This window comes from Acipenser ruthenus, chromosome 27 (assembly GCF_902713425.1).
Source record: "Acipenser ruthenus chromosome 27, fAciRut3.2 maternal haplotype, whole genome shotgun sequence".
NCBI classification, from domain to species: Eukaryota; Metazoa; Chordata; class Actinopteri; order Acipenseriformes; family Acipenseridae; genus Acipenser; species Acipenser ruthenus.
Genome location: NC_081215.1, coordinates 9,538,600 through 9,551,532, shown reverse-complemented (window position 1 = coordinate 9,551,532; position 12,933 = coordinate 9,538,600). Strand labels below are relative to the sequence as shown.

The 12,933-nt window shown below is 37.7% G+C and overlaps 1 long non-coding RNA gene and 1 other non-coding gene across 5 annotated transcripts; one reads left to right on the top strand and one right to left on the bottom strand.

Annotated features, from left to right (window-relative positions):
• Positions 1–3,094: 3,094 nt before the first annotated feature.
• On the bottom strand, positions 3,095–11,532 carry LOC131701876 (uncharacterized). Of its 4 annotated transcripts, none has more exons than XR_009309098.1 (8): positions 10,865–11,529; positions 8,232–8,471; positions 7,021–8,070; positions 6,118–6,372; positions 5,447–5,575; positions 4,787–4,927; positions 4,322–4,464; positions 3,095–3,870 (listed from the first exon to the last, which is right to left on the bottom strand). It is a non-coding gene; the product is annotated as an uncharacterized LOC131701876 (long non-coding RNA). The 4 variants fall into 4 exon arrangements; XR_009309099.1 differs by having other exon boundaries at positions 7,021–8,067; XR_009309097.1 differs by having other exon boundaries at positions 7,021–7,200; positions 7,963–8,471; positions 10,865–11,514.
• Positions 11,371–11,485, top strand: LOC117969554 (U5 spliceosomal RNA). The gene has a single exon (XR_004662597.1). It is a non-coding gene; the product is annotated as a U5 spliceosomal RNA (small nuclear RNA).
• Positions 11,533–12,933: the final 1,401 nt, after the last annotated feature.

The following is a 12,933-nucleotide window of genomic DNA, read 5'->3' as shown; positions in this document are numbered from 1 at the left end:
TACAAGGCTGTAACTAAATATCTTGCCGGTTCCCAGGAAATTGAAAAAGTAGCTACTTTCTCCCTCACCCAAAGCCAAAAAATCTGGGAGAATGTGTCTCACAGCTGCCTCAGTAATGTCCAGAAGGATATAGCATGGAACACCGTCCACAGTGCACTCCCCACTCGAGCGTTCATGTTCAGGAGGGGACTAGCCCAAGTAGAAACATGCCCCTATGCAAAGTGCCGCAAGAGAGAAACACCAGCCCATATCTTCTGGGAGTGTGATGTGGCTGGCAGTGTCTGGCTCTCTGTCTCTGTCTTCCTAAACAGGTTTGCTGACACGGCCAAGATGACCGCTGAGACTGTGCTCTATGGGCCTGCGGGAGGAATCACTACCAGCACAGCTAAGTGCGTTTGGCGTGTCATCAATGTTGTCAAGCAGATCCTGTGGGAAGGCCGTAACGTCTGTGTCTATCACAAGCAGGAGCTAGACACTATCACCACGACCAGAAGGGCACAAACTCTTATCAAGGACTTTGTAATTCTGGACATCCGGACCCTCGGGAAGGACAAGGCCTGCGCGGAGTGGAGGATCGCCGGACTTCAGGACGTGAAGATGGAATAAAGGAAAAAACTGGAACCGCTAGCTCCTAGGAGCGGGACTACGGGGCACCGCTAAGCCTTTTATTTATTTTGTCATGCCAGCATTCCGCCCTTTTTAGCTGGCATGACCGTTTTTCAACGGTGCCCTGGTTTTATGTAGTCTTTTTGTTTCAGTTTTATGGACTTTTATTTGATTTATGTTGAATGTTTTATTTGATTTTGTTTTGTTTTGTTTTATGTATCTTTAAGATTTTTAATGTAAACTATTAAAAGTTACATTTTAAGTGTTTTAAAATTTTAGAATTTTAACTCACTGTTCCACACACTGTCCCTTTTCCCCTGTCCCTGTTTTAGTAATATAGTTTTATGTTCACTTTTGAACTTTTAGAGAGCACTCCCCGGCCCTCACAAGCACTGGTTTTTTATAGATGGTTCTTTTTTTCCAGTCACTTTTAAAACAGCACAGGTTTTTTTCATGTTGATTTTAATCTGTGTCTGTTTTAACCATGTACAAAGCACAATTGTCTTGGTGTTTTTAAATGTGTTTTAAATGCTTTTAAAACAAAATGTATGTCTGTATGCATGAATGTCATCTTTAAAAGAAATGTAAAATGAATGAAAAAACGAATGGGTGTAAATGTAAAAAAATGTAAAATCTCAATAAAAGAGTATTTTACTAAAGATTTCCGTGGAGAGGAACATTTATGAGTTTCAACTAATTTTTTGATGCCCTGCTTTGGCGGGGCTTCCTTTTGTTGTGTAATAATAGAATTGCAGTATGTACTGTTAGTACGATAAATGGGCGCTGTTGTTCATACCAGTACCAGTGTTATACACGGTCACTGTTTTCCCGCTCCCTTTGGTTTAGTTTTCAGCTCAATACATTAAGTTTAAGCACAGATCTGCACAACAGCGCCATGTTGCGACGGCAGCAGTATTACATCTGTAGTGGTTTCTCAAAGAGCCAGCTGCCCTTACATTTATATTTTAATATATATTTTTTTACTGATGATGAAACTCTTTAATATGCTTAGGGTCTCTCTGTTTGTCAATAACCCAGGTTATTGTTTCGGAGGGACTCGAACATGGTCAAAAGAAAAATACACACACACACTCTTTTTCTTTTCTATGTAAACTAGGGCACAACAGATGCCTTTTTAGGGGGTGGGCTATTTTTGACGGATATCCGGTTAATGTCGAAAAAGGGGGCGGGACATAATGGTCATAAATCACTCAAAAAGGTGTGGGGAAAGGGGCGTGGCTTAAGGGTCATAAATCACTCAACAGAATGGGGAAAGGTGCAGGCTTAAATGTCATAAATCATTCAAGGGTGTGGGAAAAGGGGCAGGCCCTAAGGATCATAAACCATTAAAAAGGCGTGGAAAGGGGTGGGGCTTATGGTCATAAATCAATCAATAGGTGCGGGGCTTGGGTTATAAATCAATCAAAAGATGTAAAGGGACGGAACGTAGGGTCATACATCTATCAAAAGGGACGGGGCTTAGAAAGTGACATTCGCTGTATCGCCTTTACTATAATAAATATTCCAGGCAATTTAAAAAAAAGCAACGGCCGAGCTCTGTCTTTAGAAAGTGACATTCGCTCTGTCTTTAGAAAAAGCACTGAAATGTCCCTTACACAATTGTTTAAATTATAGATGCCCACTTAACTGAGAATTTTTCCCAATTGCTTTTTACATTTAATTTTCGTCTTTCGACATTTCTGCTTCACGTTTTAGTTCTCCTTTATGGAGGATATTCCATGCCCAAATTAAAAATAAATAAATGGAAATGTATTTATTTATTTGTTGATTTTTGTATTTCAACATTTATTCATTTATTATTTGTTTATATATTTATTTATTCATTGAGTTATTTCACTATTGCCACTTTGCTTTTCACACGTACATTTTTGCTACGACAGTTCCTTTTCTGCTACTTGCATTTCACTGTGCGCTTTCGCTTTTACATTTCTGCCACTGCATTTCCTTTTCGACTGCTTTTTACATTTCATTACGCACGCGTCAAAGCGAGTGGGCGGTATCATTTTTTTGAATGTTTGAATCAGATCGCCGCGTAGTCTTCTTTGTTCAAGACTGAATAGATTCAATTATTTTAGCCTGTCTGCATACGACATGCCCTTTAAACCCGGGATAATTCTGGTTGCTCTTCTTTGCACTCTTTCTAGAGCAGCAATATCCTTTTTGTAACAAGGTGACCAGAACTGAACACAATATTCTAGGTGAGGTCTTACCAATGCATTGTAAAGTTTTAACATTACTTCCCGTGTCTCTCTCTTGTATCCACCCCTCCTTTTTAGCCCGAATCGCAAGTACTAATACCTCACAATATTACCAAGGTATATAAGGTAAATCATGATTTTTATATTATTAGTGGTTGTTTTTTCAACAGTTCCTGTAATTTGTTAGTGTGACAGGTAAAACAAATTGGGTGAGAAATGGACGTAACATTGGCAAAAAAAAATTAATTATAAAGAAACAGACATCCAAATTTGACGATTGTTTTTATTGTTTGGGACAGCTGTATTTTTTGTCACTGAGTCTGCATAGCACTGACTTTGTTAAATAAATGACAATAGTACCTGTGCTTATGTTGATATTTAACAGATGTTTTCACAAACATAAGCAAGTATTTTAAAAGAAAAAAAAAGTGTTGTTCCCCCCCCCCAAAAAAAGAAACATTTTGAGAATCAGTGCATTATTTATTGTAATCAAAATAATAAAATGGCCTAATAAAATTGCCAGTCGTTCATTTGAATTTCTTTCTTAGTACATTTAGTATTTACATAATTGTATTATTACTTGTACTGTGATTCCTTAAATGTATTTTTGTTTACAACTGTAAGTCGCCCTGGATAATGGCATCTGCTAAGAAATAAATAATAATAATAATAATAATAATAAGAATAATAATATAGCAGAACATTAACCTGGATGTTTTTTTTTTTACTTTGTCATGTTATATTTCTAGTTGTCAAATCAATTATGTTGTATATTTTAATTGGCCCCTGAAGGAGTTCAAACAGATTTCTCATGGCGGAATTCTAAATTAGACAAGTCCAAAGCCGGTGTCCACAGTATGTATACAGGAAAGAAGATCCTCCTCAAATGATGAGTAGTGAAAGTCGTGTCTGGGTAATTTAATGGTTTCGAAACAGGTGGATGCTTTGGGCAGTTTGGTATCTGTGACCTCAACAGACAGCTCCTTCGGGAGGACCTCCCATCCAACCCAGAATCTGAGGAGATCAATCAGCGCTCTTGGTGATGCTACAAAAGTGAAAAATAAATAAATGCCTCTTTTCAAATTTCACAGGGTCTTGAGTACTGTCAAGTCAGCTTTTTGAAAAGTAACAAATATTTTTACTTTTGTTGATTATAATGTGCTACGTATTATCTACCTATGTACATATAATACTTGCATATAAAAGACATGAAGGCTGTATTTGTGCTCTGAGTCGTAAAAAAAAAAAATCATACTAGCACAGTAGTGACATCAAAATGTTATTCGTCTACAAGATTATTCTTATTCATTACATTCCCTTTCAGTGTGAACATTAGCTTATGTATTCTTTGTATAGGAATATTACATATGAAGTGGTGGCAAATGCTGTTTTGAGTGATGAAGAATAAGAAGTTGTCCCTTCTCGTATAAGGTAAGAATGAGTTGGGTGGTTAAAATAAAATTATACACGGCGATGATTAATAGATTAAATTATACCGTTTCAATGAATGTCCTGAAGAAGCCTGTGATACGGCATTTAGTCTGAAGAGAACAGTCATCATCATCATCATCATCATCATCATCATCATCATCATCTTCCGCCACATTCAGTGTGGCCAGGTGATTCTTTCAAGGATCATCTTGAGGAAAAAAAGAATGAATAGATAAATGAATGCACGGCTGGGGATCTCTTGCTGAACCTTATTGGCCATTTTTGTTCAATTCCAATATTGAAATTGCTCAATAACAAGCTTCATCTCAAAGCTCTATACAAGCTGGGTTTTATGTTGTAGACCAAAACATACTAGTATATGAGCTTCACAGTTACACCAAAAAATATATAAACTTCAGAATTAGAAATATAACTAGCAAATCACATTATCAAAACACTGAAACAGTAACACACTGCCACAGGCATTCAAAACTTAATTAGGGAACAACATGTAATAAAATGTAACACACCTGGGGGGTGTATAGTGTGTCAGAGGCCCTTGGAAACATCAGTGGAATAATATCACTTCTTTCCTTCAGGAGAGGCCAGACCAATGTCTCTTTCAGTCCTTTCCTCAGCTGTTTAACCTGTCGAGTTGTTCTTACAATAACCTACCACAAATAAGAAGAATGTAGCATAGAGTAAAAAGCAAACTAAAGAATGTACCCAATTTAAAATGCATAACTGTAGGTCAGGGGTGGTCAAACAGCCCTGTGGACTCCCATCCCCAGCCGGCAAAGGAACAACAGGATCGAACCAGCAACCTCAGAGTGGTAAAGCGCACCGTGCATTCCTAGTGGAGGCCTTTACCGAATGCGCCACTCAGGAACCCAATCCAGCGGATTTTATAGGTCACTTTTCATTATCAATGTCTAAAACACATGGAAGAATTTAATGTGACGAATTAAGCAGGTGAATTTGTTAAATGAAGTCCTTTAGTGATCGTTTCAATTAAAAATTCCCTCAAGACCTCAATCACAACAGTTTCCCTTTTATTGAACACATTTGCTGAATAGGGGCTCTCCATGACTGGGTTTGGCCACCCCTGCTGTAGGTTATCAATTAATTACAAAACTAACCAGTACAATGAGTAAACCTAACATGGATATGCACGAAACAAACCTACTTACAGCGTGAAGGAGGAGTTTGTCCATTAGCCAATGCCGATTTTCTTCTGCCATCCCTGGAAGATCCCAGCTTAATGCCAATTGCAGTATTATGCTTGTGTCTTCTTCACTGAGAACTGCTTTGGACTCCTTCTACAATAAAAACAAATACACACACCTTCAGTAACCACCCATCTTATGGAAAACAACACAAAGCACAGTAATGCAGATATTTCAACACTGTTCATATTCAAAGTAAGAAATGTATTAATATAAACGTATGCATTTACATATATGCAGATATCACAGAAATCAACCTGTCACACTCAATATTAGTTAATTATTAATGCATTAGATCATACGTCATTAGTTCCTTAGCTAATGCAACCCTTAGAATAGCTTGACTTTATTTTAATGTCATGAAAGACACTTGTATTAGTTGTTTAAGCCCAGAAAACTTAATCAGGCTTAGCTCCACATTCCATTCTTAGTTGTTCACATGGAACGGAGATCATCCCACTCTACATCAGTGATTTACACTTCAGTACATTTCAGTCTCCAGCCTACAACCTTGAATTTGGGACAATTCTGTTCAAAAGAGTGCTTGTTAGTAATTTTCAGAGGCACAGAAAATGAGAGAATACAGAACAGACAATAAAAGTTTCAGCCATTGAAATTATGCATACATTACTTACTAATTTGACAGTTTCGTGAACATCAATATCAGGACAATCGTGACTCTCCAGATTGGCGGTTTCTGGTGCACCTCCAAGCAACACATGGATAATTGCGGGACTCAATCCAGCTAAGCTTGGACCACTGTGCAGGAAAGAATGTCCAATCATTCGCCCAGCAACGTGAAACATGTCACTCTCGAGAAGGAACTCAGATGTGGAGGGAATTAAATGGTCAGGTTCTCCTTCAAACATTAAAAGTTCTGTCAGTGATTTCTAAGGAGGGAAGAAATCAAACATAAATAAGAATCAAATCACATTTTATTTTCTGCAAAAAATTGAACTCTGACGATGACAAAACATGCACTGCTCACTAAGTTCATACTGTCTAGGCGTTATTTCCACAATTGTAAACATTAAAGCACAGTGTGTAGATGCAAGACTAAACAATAATGGAAACAAACAATGATTTCTGTAGTACTCTTAGAATAAATAACCTGAACAGTGATGTCCTTGGCCAGTTAATTAACTAAAACCATTGCGCATGGGATGCCTCCACTATACAGTCTATCCTTATTCTGTTAGATTGGTGATGTATAAAAAGTAAAAATATGACCGATAAAGCATATAGATTTTTTCCACAAGCACGTGACGAATATTACAAATACATTGTGATCTGTAATATTCTTGAGCAAATTAATATAAACTGACATTTCTAAATAACATCATTTAAAAACCCTGTTTTATAGAAAGCAAGTTACGATGAAAACCAAACTGAAGCTTTGATATAATTGTGGAGAAAAAGAACCTGTTCACTCCTTCACCCACAGCTGCATCGCCGATGGAAAACTCAGAACATTAAAATATGAAACCATGATTAAAATCTTAAAAATAAAGAGAGTGAGTAAAATTCCATTCAAATACCTTCAAGTGTGCATTTTAAAGGACAGGCCCATTCTACTTTGGACATTTTATAAAATGACAAAATGTCCCTCTCTCTATTCTCCATGCGGTCTCGCAAATCCATTCTTAGATGGAGTGGTTTAGCAGTTCCATGCTGCTTCAATACAGCCTCCCTGAACAAATTTGCCATGATTTCACATTCTGAAAAGAAATAAAACATACCCATTGAAAAACAGAAAGGTGTCAGCTTATTTCATTCAACACATAAAATTAATTCAAATAATTTAATTCACAAACCGTCCTCAGTCTCTCTGCTGTCAACGAAGACTGCCCTGTCTACTCCTGCATCCCTATTGCTGTCTATTATTTCACTTGGTCTATCCGGAATACACTCCTGTAGCAGCTCATCAGAATTCAGCAGCACACAAGTTACTGTTGCAGTGGGCACCTCTGAACTCTGAGTCTCACCTACTCCTTCCACTACACTACTGTCTGTGCTCTGAAATGAAGGCCTTGAAGACAATACATTTTAAACCATAAGTTTCACATGAAGTAATTAACTAAGAAGACACAGCAAAACAAAGACAATTAAGGACAAATGATCACAAGCATATGCAGGACCAACACATTGTCAGATCACTGTGAGAATGTTCATCAAAAAGTTCCTTTGGTATATGACAACAGGTAATAAGAACTTGACATATGTATCCATGAAGTGCAGCAAAACAATGATTATAACCACGACTTAAATTATATTACATCAAAACACAGCCAATCAGCTTTTATTCATTTTGAAAACATTTAACGAGACCAATACATTTATTTTTGTAAGACTACATTAGCATAAACATTTCCTGAAAACCACTATACGCATATTTCATCATTTTACTGCAAATAAACCTTTCAAAATAGTTAATGTACTGTATTTAACAATGACCAATTACATTAACAAAAACACTATACCTGCTGCTACAGCCGTCACTGTGACTTTATTTCTGAGAAGGAAAAGTCTTTCTCACAAAAGAGGCACTTCATCAGGGGCCCAGTGGATAAGGACAGCCCAGGAACCTACTAAATGAATTGCAGCAGACACGTCATTCACTGCAAATGCAATGTTACACTACAGCTGAATGAACATGTGGAACCCTGAAAACCCACCAAAGAAGATGGATGAATAATAAGAATTTACCAGCACTAAGAAACAATCAAAGAAAAAAACAATAAGCTCTTACCTGATCCATATTAAGACCTCTTTGTAGCGGCCTTACATAGATAATGACAGAGCCAAATTTGGGTTTCTGGGTCCCTTAAATATTTTGCTGAGTACCCCTCATTAGGGCAAGGAATAACAGCCAAGATCTGGCTTCTCATAGATCCTGAAATCTTCATTAGTTAAAATCCACCACCCTCACTCAGTGTGGGATAAGATTCGAATAACTGTCTTCTGAATCCTTCACAACTGCTGTCACAACCTTGACATAAAACAGAACACAAATGTAATAAATGTGAATCTAGCGAACATCTTAAACACTGATACACAACCTTGTATTTTGCTGCTACTAAAGCAGCATAGGTGTTTTATTGGTTTTATTTTTGTATAGCATCTGTAAGCAAAACACAAAGCCGAACGGATCACTAACTGCAAAACAATCCCAAACTAAATTCCAGACATTTACTTAGGAGTAGCATCTAAAAGGATTTTGGGAGCTTTATGATAGTAATAGTGGTTGATGACATTTCAGTAGCATAGAACAGTGGTTTAATAAAAAGTCTAAAACATCGAAGGTACAGGTTACACCGCATTAAGCTCTACATCGCGTTTTTTTTTGTTATAGAGCTTCTCGGTCCGTGTACATTCCGGCCAATCGTTTTTGCATTCTAAATCGGAAATCGGAAAGCCAGAAAACGACTCGTTTTTCTATTTCAGTTTTTCATAAAAACAAAAATCGACCCGTTTTTCATTTTCCAATTTCTGAGTTTAAAATACAAAAACTGATTCAGACTTGTTTTCCCATTTTTCATATTGCTTTTAGTAACGAAGTATTCGAAATGGAATAATCTAATACAAAAATAAATAACAGACTGCAGGGACGGAAAATGAAATCAATCTCCAAGAGTCGGTGATACAGAAGGTAGTCTTTATTCAAGCAGATATCTGGAGAGACAATACTTCGCAGAAAATATGTTAATGCTTCTCTAACAGGGACACACTTAAACAATGATAGATATACTAACGTATCGGAAGAGGGCCAGACCTATTCAACCAAGCGTGCCAGCCCCCTTTAGTGATCCTATGGCAAGCTCAAGATGCTAACATGTCCTCTCTCCCTGCGGTTTGCAGCTCTTACAAAAGACGGAACTGCGATACAGTGCAAAACTGTAAACAGAATTCACCCCCACCCTTCTCCGTATTCTGTTACAAAAGAACCCCCCACTGCAGCATGAAAACACTCCACAACATTTAATATCTTAAAAATTATGTAGCTCCTTCAAGACCTTTAAAAAAAGGTCAGACACGGCCAGCTCTCTGTGTCCCGCTGTTATGACGATGTAATAATTTCGCGCCTGTGCTTATTGTCGTGGAAGTGTTCTGTTTACCAACATTATTTATTTATTAATTTAGCAGTTGTTACAAAGTACTGTATTACAATACAGCCGTAGGGCTACACTAAGTTAATATAATAATCATCCTTGTATCACTCAGGTACAGTGCATTATAATAATACTAAAAATAATAAGCCTTCACATAAAGGGAAAAAAATCCAGGTAAGGTTCTTCATATTTATATCCTGCTTTATAAATTAACTTTATAAACTTAACTGGATTATATTATCACAGCACATTTGTCCAGGACGCTCACGTATGTTTAGAGCTCCCCTTTCACGGATACCCAATTTGTTTCATTTGGGGGGTGCATCGCCAGCCATAGATATAAATGTACTGATGCAGAAAACGGCATTATTATTTATTTCTTAGCAGACACCCTTATCCAGGGAGACTTACAATTGTTACAAGATATCACATTATTTTACCCATGTATACAGTTGGGTTTTTACTGGAATAATCTTGGTAAAGTACCTTGCTCAAGGGTACAGCAGCAGTGCCCCCCACCTGGGATTGAACCCACGACCCTCCAATCAAGAGTCCAGAGCACTAACCACACTACGCTACACTGCTGCCATAACAACGAGACACATTCGATACGAGTAGAGCACGCATTAGTACTTTTTTTTTTTTTAATTGTCTATTATTTAATTTTGTATTACAGATCATTCCATTTCGAATACTTCGTTAAAGCAATATGAAAAATGGGAAACAAGCCTGAATCAGTTTTTGTATTTAAACTCAGAAATTGGAAAATGAAAAACGGGTCGATTTTTGTTTTTATGAAAAACCGAAATAGAAAAAGTCGTTTTCTGGTTTTCTGATTTCCGATTTAGAATGCAAAAACGATTAGCCGGAATGTACACGGACCCTTCTCATTGGGTTTATTTGTATCTGCTTTTAGAATCGTGATATATACTGAGCATCGAAAGAAACTTTAGATACAATTCACTAGAATGACACATTCTGTTTTACAGCAGGTGCAGTAAGATTGTAATGTGCTGTTTAACAATTGACATTGTACTGTATGGTTATGGGGGGACAGGGGGTACTGTGAAATTCACAGGCTAGTAGTACTAGCGTGTGGCCACCTTTGCTGAGCAGCAGGCATTTTGTCATCATGTCCATCATATACCTCGTTTTTTGTTTGTTTTTTTTCGAATGAAATGTGTAATAATACTGATCAGTTTCTTGTGATGCTCAGTATATGTACTATTAAATAACGCGTTTTAATTTTGACAGAATATTTGCATAAACGTACCTTGAAAGGTGGTTCTACATTCAGTTCGTCTTTCTGCTGAGTCTAGTCGGCTCCGTGGAGTCGGGTTTCCTTCAGACAGCAGAAGTTGGGAGTGTAAGTGACACCAACACGGCGCTGGAGTGGGAACGCTCGTCTTCTTTTTGAAGGCGATCCTCTGTACGGGGCGGAAATCCTTGAAACCGGCTAAAAATAGAGAGGGACAAAAAAATAGAAACGGAAAACGAATACCTTGGGGTTGAGCAATACTGTTGGGTGGAAACCGCGCTGCAGGGTTGGATCATATTTGCATACCCATAATGCACTTTGGCAGAATCTAATTTCCTCTTATGAAATGTATGCTTTTAAAATATCATATTTAAATCTAAATGTCAACATACAGTACTTGTATGCTGTTTTGGCTGTTTTTCTCAAGACGTAGACGTTAAAATGCTCGTTTAAAAAACAACTAACCGTCCCTTGTTACAATAACAATATGAGTAGGTTGTCTACTGCACGTTGATATTAGCATACTCTGGTTTCTCTTCAGATCGCATAAATCTTTCGCCTTTTACTAAAGATTTCCGTGGAGAGGAACATTTATGAGTTTCAACTAATTTTTTGATGCCCTGCTTTGGCGGGGCTTCCTTTTGTTGTGTAATAATAGAATTGCAGTATGTACTGCTAGTACGGTAAATGGGCGCTGTTGTTCATACCAGTACCAGTGTTATACACGGTCACTGTTTTCCCGCTCCCTTTGGTTTAGTTTTCAGCTCAATACATTAAGTTTAAGCACAGATCTGCACAACAGCGCCATGTTGCGACGGCAGCAGTATTACATCTGTAGTGGTTTCTCAAAGAGCCAGCTGCCCTTACATTTATATTTTAATATATATTTTTTTACTGATGATGAAACTCTTTAATATGCTTAGGGTCTCTCTGTTTGTCAATAACCCAGGTTATTGTTTCGGAGGGACTCGAACATGGTCAAAAGAAAAATACACACACACACTCTTTTTCTTTTCTATGTAAACTAGGGCACAACAGATGCCTTTTTAGGGGGTGGGCTATTTTTGACGGATATCCGGTTAATGTCGAAAAAGGGGGCGGGACATAATGGTCATAAATCACTCAAAAAGGTGTGGGGAAAGGGGCGTGGCTTAAGGGTCATAAATCACTCAACAGAATGGGGAAAGGTGCAGGCTTAAATGTCATAAATCATTCAAGGGTGTGGGAAAAGGGGCAGGCCCTAAGGATCATAAACCATTAAAAAGGCGTGGAAAGGGGTGGGGCTTATGGTCATAAATCAATCAATAGGTGCGGGGCTTGGGTTATAAATCAATCAAAAGATGTAAAGGGACGGAACGTAGGGTCATACATCTATCAAAAGGGACGGGGCTTAGAAAGTGACATTCGCTGTATCGCCTTTACTATAATAAATATTCCAGGCAATTTAAAAAAAAGCAACGGCCGAGCTCTGTCTTTAGAAAGTGACATTCGCTCTGTCTTTAGAAAAAGCACTGAAATGTCCCTTACACAATTGTGTGGAAAGAAGGGGCATGTATTTATTTATTTGTTGATTTTTGTATTTCAACATTTATTCATTTATTATTTGTTTATATATTTATTTATTCATTGACTTATTTCACTATTGCCACTTTGCTTTTCACACGTACATTTTTGCTACGACAGTTCCTTTTCTGCTACTTGCATTTCACTGTGCGCTTTCGCTTTTACATTTCTGCCACTGCATTTCCTTTTCGACTGCTTTTTACATTTCGTTACGCACGCGTCAAAGCGAGTGGGCGGTATCATTTTTTTGAATGTTTGAATCAGATCGCCGCGTAGTCTTCTTTGTTCAAGACTGAATAGATTCAATTATTTTAGCCTGTCTGCATACGACATGCCCTTTAAACCCGGGATAATTCTGGTTGCTCTTCTTTGCACTCTTTCTAGAGCAGCAATATCCTTTTTGTAACAAGGTGACCAGAACTGAACACAATATTCTAGGTGAGGTCTTACTAATGCATTGTAAAGTTTTAACATTACTTCCCGTGTCTCTCTCTTGTATCCACCCCTCCTTTTTAGCCCGA